The sequence below is a fragment of the Procambarus clarkii genome, chromosome 4, assembly GCF_040958095.1.
Source record: "Procambarus clarkii isolate CNS0578487 chromosome 4, FALCON_Pclarkii_2.0, whole genome shotgun sequence".
Taxonomy (NCBI): Eukaryota; Metazoa; Arthropoda; class Malacostraca; order Decapoda; family Cambaridae; genus Procambarus; species Procambarus clarkii.
This window is the reverse complement of record NC_091153.1, coordinates 16,419,005-16,428,127: the sequence shown is the minus strand read 5'-3', so window position 1 is coordinate 16,428,127 and position 9,123 is coordinate 16,419,005.

Sequence of the window (9,123 nt, the reverse complement as noted above, 5' to 3'; positions counted from 1 at the left end):
ATACTGAGTGCCTGAGCTATTGGCATTTTGCATTTCTTTATATATATTGAATTCCATGAATCTGGACTTGGAGCTGAGTGCATGGACATGTTTTCAATTTCTCTTTCAAAATCTAGTACGCTCGTGTTGATATCAGTTATATTTACAGGGGTTTGGATATCACGCACAAAGAAATTGTCTGGATCTTCCACTTTCATGTTGTTTATTGGTATGCTAAACATGTCCTCATACTGTTTTTTTAGGATTTCACTAATTTATTTGTCATCCTCCGTGTATGAACCTTCACTTGTATGAATAGGTCCAATACTGGCAATGATTTTTACTTTTGATTTCCCATATGTGAAGAAGTATTTTGGATTTTTCTTTATTTCCTGAATTGCTTTCTGTTCTAACTGCCTTTCTTCAGTATGATATGAGTGTTTCAATTTCCGCTCGATTTCTTCAATCTCCGTATTTAAATTATTCCTTCTTATTCCTTTCTTTGACGGGAAAGTCGTGTTTGCTTAAGTATTACCGTTAATTTCTTCCTTCTTTCGTAATGTCATCTGCATTCTCTTTCTATGTTGGACCTTTTTCTTGCTTTCCACAAAGGAACTTGTTTTAGACAGACTTGATAGGCTTCTAAAGTCAGTTTTTCAACTCCTTCTGTAGGACTTGTATTACTTAAAACAGTTCCCCATGGAATGTTTGTATGTTCTCTGTTTATTTTCTCCCAGTCTATTCTTTTATTATTAAAATTGAATTTACTGAATAACCCCTCTCGCTTGATCAACATTTTAGGTCTATTCTGAGTATTGATGGTAGTTTGCATTTCAATGAGCTTGTGATCTGAGTATGTTGTATCTGATATCGTAATGTCCCTGATTATATTTTCGTTGTTTGTAAAGACCAGATCTAGAATATTTTCATTTCTCATTGGCTCTGATACCTGCTAGTTGAGTGAAAATTTGTCATAGAATCTAAGTAGTTCTCTAATCTGTGGTTGGTTTGGTCCCGATAGATTTCCTGGTATAATATTATTGTTTACTATTCTCCATCTGAGACTAGGCAAGTTGAAGTCACCTAGGAAGATAATATCAGGTATCGGGTTCTCCAAATTATCAAGGCTATTCTCTATTTTGTTTATCTGTTCTGTGAATTCCTCGGACGTTGCATCTGGCTGTTTATATATTAGAATAATAACTAAGTTCATTTTCTCTATTTTTACTCCCAGTACCTCTACCACGTCATTTGTAATGTTAAGGAGCTCCGGGCATAGAAGGTCTTCCCTAATATTCAGACGCACTTCTCCATGTGACCTAGTTATCCTATCACACCTGTATAGGTTATATTCTGCAATTCAGATCTCGCTGTCTAAGAATTCCCCTGCATGGGTTTCTGTGAAATACTGCATTTGACTCCGTGAGGAGGTCATTTATGAATTGCACTTTTTTGTTTATTCTTGTTTTTAGTTCTTGTATGTTGGCAAAGATGAATAAGGTTACTCTATAAGTGATAGTTTGACTGGGAGACTTTTTCTGCAAGCCCATTATGCGTGGGCCTTGACTGACAGGGTCGCAACACAGTAACATGGGGACATGACTGACAAAGTCTCAACACAGTAACACGGGCCGTGACTGAGAGAGCTGCAACACACAGTAACACGGGGCCATGACTGACAGGGTCGCAACACACAGTAACACAGGGCAATGACTGACAGGGTCGCAACACAGTAAGACGGCGACATGACTGAGTCTCAACACAGTAACACGGAGGAGTAGGGATGACGGCTTGAACAGGATTTTTTTTTTTTAAATCGGGTTGAAGCCGTCGGTTTTCCAATTAATTTTAAAAATACTACGTGAGGTGTTGGGGGTTCCAGGTAAATTTAAAAATCCCGTGCGAAATGTGGGGTTTGTTTATAAATTTCCGATTTAGAGTTAAAGAATTCTTATGAGGAATATAATTTCAGAGTTCATAGAAGTTTATTAAAAAAAATTCAGGGGACAAAGTCTGATCCCATCTTCCTGAGAATAAACTCTACGGACAATTTTTGTTGTTTTCAAAATCACTCATTTGGAGGTAAAGTGTTCTTATGGTGGAAATTCAAACCGAAAATCACGTTCCTAAGGTTTCTTATGGGGGGGGGGGGAATTCAAAAATTTTCAGAGTTCAGTTTTTATGAAAATATTTCTGAGTTATTATAATTTTAGGAGTTTATTTACGGGTTTATGACCGAAATTTGGAAAAACACAATTTTCAGATAATATGTTCATAGAAGTTTTGTTAAGGAAAATAGACATCTGAGCAGTAAGTTTTAGTTTTACACCCATTTACAGCAATTTCACCTGTAAAAGCCCAAAAATTAGTCAGAGAACATTTGATGACCGAAATTTACCGAAATTTGACAGAGATTATTTTGACCCAAATATGACAGAGACCAATTTAGAACAAATAGTTTCAAGGACCATATAAGATCATAAGAGACAGAGATTATTTTAGACCCAAATATTGCCAGAGTCCAATAGAAGACCTAATTATTCAAAGTTCGATGCAGAACTCTGTAGCTTCAGGCAGGTCCTAGTCAACAATAGCTTCTCTAATGGTTATGTTGAAGACGTCATAAAAAGAAAGGTGAAACGCCACGCAACCTCTGAAGAGTCATCTAACACAATACCTGTTTCTCCTATTAAACTGTTTTGCAAGAACTTCTTTTCGACGGCTCATAAAACGGAGGAAAGTGTCCTGAAAGATATTTTTAATAGGAACGTTAACCTCACAGACAAAACTCAGAAGATACAACTGACAATTTACTACAAAAACAAGAAAACGGCCAACCTACTCATGAAAAACTCCCCAGACACCAAACGGAACGCCTTAAAAGAAACCAATGTCGTCTATACCTTCACATTCTACTCTCCTTTCTAGTGAGTTCATTTGGAGAGTTTTGAGACGATCCCAATAATTTAGGTGCTTTATATCGTCTATGCATGCCGTATATGTTCTCTGTATTCCCTCTATTTCAGCAGTCTCTCCTGCTCTGAAGGGGGAAGTGAGTACTGAGCAGTACTCAAGACGGGACAACACAAGTGATCTGAAGAGTACAACCATTGTGATGGGATCTCTGGATTTGAAGGTTCTCGTAATCCATCCTATCATTTTTCTGGCTGACGCAATACTTGCTTGGTTATGCTCCCTAAACGTTAGGTCGTCAGACATCATTATTCCCAAATCCTTGACATGCTGTTTTCCTACTATGGGCAGATTCGATTGTGTTTTGTACCCTGTATTATGTTTCAGATCCTCATTTTTGCCGTATCTGAGTACCTGGAATTTATCACCGTTAAACAACGTGTTATTTTCTGCTGCCCATTCGAAAACTTTCTTAATGTCTGTTTGTATTTTTTCAATGTCTTCAGCAGAGGTAATTTTCACGCTGATTTTTGTATCTGCAAAGGATGACACGAAGCTGTGACTTGTATTTTTGTCTATATCTGATATGAGAATAAGGAACAGAAGTAGTGCAAGGACTGTACCTTTAGGTACAGAGCTTTTAACTGCGCGCTCGGACTCGATTTTACTTGGTTGACTGTTACTCTTTGTTTTCTGTTCGACAGGAAATTGAGTATCCAGCGTCCTACTTTACCAGTTATACACATTGACCTCATTTTGTGTGCAATCACTCCAAGGTCACATTTATTGAATGTCTTTGCAAAGTCTGTGTATACAACATCTGCATTCTGAATTTCTTGTAATGCCTCAGTGATTTTGTTATAATGGCCAAATAGCTGTAAGAGGCATGATCATCCTGCTCTAAATCCATGTTGGCCTGGATTGTGGAGGTCATTGGTTTCCATGAATCTTGTGACTTGACTCCTGATCACTCTCTCAAATATTTTTATTATGTGGGACGTTAGTGCAACTGGTCTATAATTCTTTGCCAATGCTTTGATACCTCCCTTGTGTAGAGGGGCTATGTCTGCTGCTTTCAGCGCATCTGGTATCTCCACCGTGATCAAGCTCTTCCTCCACACTATACTGAGTGCCTCTGCTACTGGCACTTTGCATTTATTTATAAATCTTGAATTCCTTGAGTCTGGACTCGGGCTGAGTGCATGGTCATGTTGTCAATTTCTCTTTTAAAATCTGCTACGCTCGTGTTGATGTCAGTTATGTTTACAGGTGTTTGGATATCACTCATAAAGAAATTGTCCGAATCTTCCACTTTCATGCTGAGTATCGGAGTGCTAAACATGTCCTCATACTGCTTTTTTAGGATTTCACTAATTTCTTTGTCATCCTCAGTTTATGAACCTTCACTAATACGAATAAGTCCAATACTGGCAGTGGTTTTTGCTTTCGATTTAGCATATATGAAGAAATATTTTGGGGTTTTCTTTATTTCGTGGACTGCTTTCTGTTATAGTTGCCTTTCTTCAGTCTGATAGGAATGCTTCAGTCTCTGTTCGATTTCTTCAATCTTCCTGTTTAAATCATTTCTTCTTCTTTGTATTGAGAGTCGTGTCTGCTTAAGCATTTCCGTTAATTTCTTCCTTCTTTCGTAATGTCGTCTGCGTTCTCTTTCTACATTGGACCTCTTTCTGCCTTTCCCCAAATGACAGACTTCATATGCTTCAGAAGTCAGTTTTTCTATTGCTTGTGTTGGATTTTTACTTCTTTGAACATTTTCCCATTAAATGTTTGTAAGTTCTGTGTTTATTTATTCCCAGTATATCTTTTTATTATTAAAATTTAATTTATTGAATAGCCCTTCTCACTTGTTGTTTCTCTTGTGCCTACTACCGTTATTAATGTTTGTTTGCACTTCAATGAGCTTGTGGTTTGAGTAAGTAGTGTCTCTGATTAGCTCGTCATTGTTTGTGAATATCAGGTCCAGCATGTTTTCGTTACTAGTTGGTTCTGTAATCTGCTGACTGAGCGAGAATTTGTCACAGAATCTCAGTAGTTCTCTGACCTGTGGTTAATTATTTCCAGGTTGACTTCCTGCTATAATGTTATTGTTTACTATTCTCCATTTTAAACTGGGTAGATTGAAGTCTCCAAGGAAGATAAAATCTGGTACTGGGTTTGCTAGGTTATCAAGGATATTCTCTATTTTGTGGATCTGTTCAGTGAATTCCTCAACTGTTGCATCTGGCGGTTTGTATATTAAAATAATAAGTAGATTAATATTTTCTACATTGATTCTAAGTACCTCTACCACCTCATTGGACGAGTTCAGGAGCTCTGTGCATGCCAACTCCTTTTTAGTATATAGACCTACTCCTGCTCTTGACCTAATTGCTCTGTCACATCTTTATAGATTATAATTAGGAATCCAGATTTCACTATCCATGTGGTCTTTTGTGTGGGTTTCCGTAAATGCACCAAATATTGAGTTCGATTCTATTAGGAGGTCATTTATGAACTTAACTTTATTTCTTGATTTTGATTTCAAGCCTTGTGTGTTTGCAAATATGAATGATTTCCCACATTGCGTGTCACTTCTGGTGGGCTTTGGTAGTTCTCCCCCCCCCCCCCCACTCTACCCAGGTCCACGGTGTGTTGTTTTAGAAGTGGTTCGTCCAGTTTTGGTAGTAGGACGGGTAAAACTGAGAAAGTTACTCCAAGCCTGCACAAAAGAGGCCTCCTTCTTGAGTCCCGACGGGCGCATGTATAAGCAAGTTGATGGAGTCACCATGGGTTCTCCCCCTAGGTGTCTTGTTTGCAAACTTATACACGGGTACTACATAGCAGAGGGTCTTAGATGACATGGACCTGAAACTCTCCATATACAGCAGGTATGTTGACGACATTTTTTTGCAAGTACCAGATTTTTGACGTCTGCATCAAACTAAAGAAGGCATTCGAGCAATATTCGGCGTTAAGTTTCACATACGAGTTGGAGAGTGATGGGAGGATGCCCTTTCTAGATGTAACAGTCACTGAATGGAATGGTGACTTCCACACTGCAGTCTACACTAAACAAACAAACATAGGAATGTGTCCTAATGCCAATAGCCACTGCCCAGACAGGTACAGGAGGCGTTTTGTCAACGCTTATGTCGACCGTGCTCTCACTCACAGCTCAGGTTGGAAACAGATCGATGGAGAACTCTGTAGGGTAAGGCAGATCCAAGTCAACAATGGCTACTCTAACGGTTATGTAGAAGACGTCATAAAAACAAAGGTGAAATGCCATGCAACCTCTGAAGAGTCAGCTAACACAACTCTTTTTGCCCCCTATTAGACTGTTTTACAAGAACTTCTTTTCGACGGCTCATAAAACGGAGGAAAGTGTCCTGAAAGATATTATTAATAGGAACGTTAACCTCACAGACAAAACTCAGAAGATACAACTGACAATTTACTACAAAAACAAGAAAACGGCCAACCTACTCATGAAAAACTCACCAGACACCAAACAGAACGCCTAGAAAAAACTAACATCGTCTATGCCTTCAAATGTCCACTTGAGGACTGTCAGCCCCAAAGATCTCAGTGTATAGGCAAAACAACAACGTCTCTTTCTAGGTGATTCACAATACACAAACAACAGGGCTCCATCAAGGAACATATAATCTCCTCTCACAACCAGATCATCAACAGAGAAATTTTAACAAGCAACACAGTAATCATCAATAGACACAGTGATAGCAGGAGACTCAACATCAGCGAGGCCCTACACATCAAAAAGTCATCACAAGCAATCAACAGTCAATTAACACATAACTATATTCTACCCACCTCAAGACCTGGAACCAACACAGAGCCAGCAAGAGCAATATAAAAGCAGCAAATATGCAATATATCCAGTGTTTCTCACCCAAAACATTGTGTCATATCACCTCACCCGAAAACTAATATAAGCATGAAATGATATGTGTAAAAATGAGTCTTTGAAAATGTTAGAAGTCTTTGCAAAACGCTTTGAGGCGTCAGACCATGAATAAAAATGAGAAAAGGAACTTTGGAGAGTTAATTTTTCGATTTTACCCTACAGAGAAGAAAAACGTAAGAAATATTGAGAAGATTCGTGCTAGAATCATTAATCTTACCTTTTAGGTCATATTCAACAACATATGTTTACAAGAAAGACTGCTACCAAAGTATACTCTATTGAATATACTCTAATGGGTATAAGCTGTCAGGTTATGTCCAGACCAAGTGAGATGGCGCGGAAAGTTTAGTTGGAGAACCCATTGGACGACATATTCGACTTCGAGATGTAAATGAAGATCACCACTAAAGACATCTTGTAAGCGGAACTTATTGCAGACGGAAGAAAGATTCAAGGTAACTAAAGAAGCACCATGCTGTCCCCTGAACTCAAGCGGCAACTAAGAGCCTTCGTTAGAACAAGGAGATAGTCTTCAGGAGAGGTGACAAGTTGCAAATATACATTATTCTTAAAAAAAGACGAATATCTGGCCTAACTGAACCTCATACTCTCCGACCAAACTAAATTCCATTGGGTAACAAAGGACACTACAGAAAATTGAAAATGAAGGTAAACAGATTGATTGAAACTGGGAACGCCATGAAATACGGACTCCACCTGCCAAAGGTAATCGGGGAATACAAACCTGGTTATGCATATGGAATTGTCAAGACCAACAAGCCTGAAAACCCACATCGGCCAATCATCAGCCAGATACCCACACTCTCATATAGACTGGCTAATCGACTCATCTGTCTGCTGTCTCCTTATGTACCTTGTGCCTTTAGCTTGAATTCTCCAAAGGAATTCGTTGACTACTGCGAGGAGCATAGGCCACAGGGATAAGAACCTCCTTGAATGTGGAGTCGCTGTTTACCAACGTGCCTGTGGACGAAACAATGAAGAGGGGTCGACATCAGCTAGGCCCTACACATCAAAAAGTCAAAACCAGCAATCAACAGCCAATTAACACATAAATATATTCTACCCACTTCAAGACCCCAAACCAGCACAGAAGCAAGCAGATAAAATGTACGCCCATGATTATATATCCTATATATCGCAATTGTTTCGTGTTCTGTCTTTTCTCATTGATTTGTTTTCTGTCACCACACATGAATTTTTTTTAAATCCTATCACCTCACCCATAAACAATCATGAGCATGAAATAGAGTACATAAAAATTAGTCGATGAAATTGTGAGAAGTCTTGTGAAACGCTTCTAGGCATCAGACTATAAATAAAAATGCAAACATGAACCTTGGAGAGTTAATTTTTCAATTACCTTCAACAGTGATGAAAAACGTAAGAAAAATTGAGAAGATTCGTGTTAGAATTATTAATCTTATGTATGACCTCATACATAATCTTACCCTTTCGGTCATATTCTGCAATATATATATATGGAAGGGAGTACCACCTCTAGCTGGAAGAAGGGGGACCCTTAGCCTCGGAGGAAACCACGCATAACGCATTAGAGGGAATGTTTAGATCCCCTCCAATACAGTTTCTGTGTGCTTTTCTCCTACCACCCCCTTCCTTTTTTATTTTTGTGCTTTATTATGCATTTGATGGTTACAAGATATACATGGGTTGATACAAAAATAATAATGCAAAAAGGTGATTAAAGGTTATGGATCTCTTGAAAAACACAACAATGGGAAACATTGATGAATGTCACAGACGGGTTCGATCATTGTTGCAAGTCAAACACTTCCTCGAATTCCTCTGAAGTTGGACTAGTGCCCAAGACGCAATAGGCATTTCCCCTCTGAATCGCAACACTGAGGCGCTGGAACAAGAAACTTTTTGCTCTCTGGTCTTTTGTAGCGCTGATCAATTTGTCCCCCAATTCCTTCAGGAACTTCAATGCACATTTTCCCCACATTTTCCCCACGCCTAATAAGCCAAGTTTTCATGAATTAATTGTTTTTCGATTACCTAACCTACCTAACCTAACCTAACCTAACTTTTCCGGCAACCTAACCTAACCAAACTTATAAAGATAGGTTAGGTTAGGTTAGGTAGGGTTGGTTGGGTTTGGTCATATATCTACGTTAATTTTAACTCCAATAAAAATAAATTGACCTCATACATAATGAAATGGGTAGTTTTATCATTTCATAAGAAAAAAATTAGAGAAAATATATTAATTCAGGAAAACTTGGCTTATTAGGCAAATCGGGCCTTGCATAGTAGGCTGA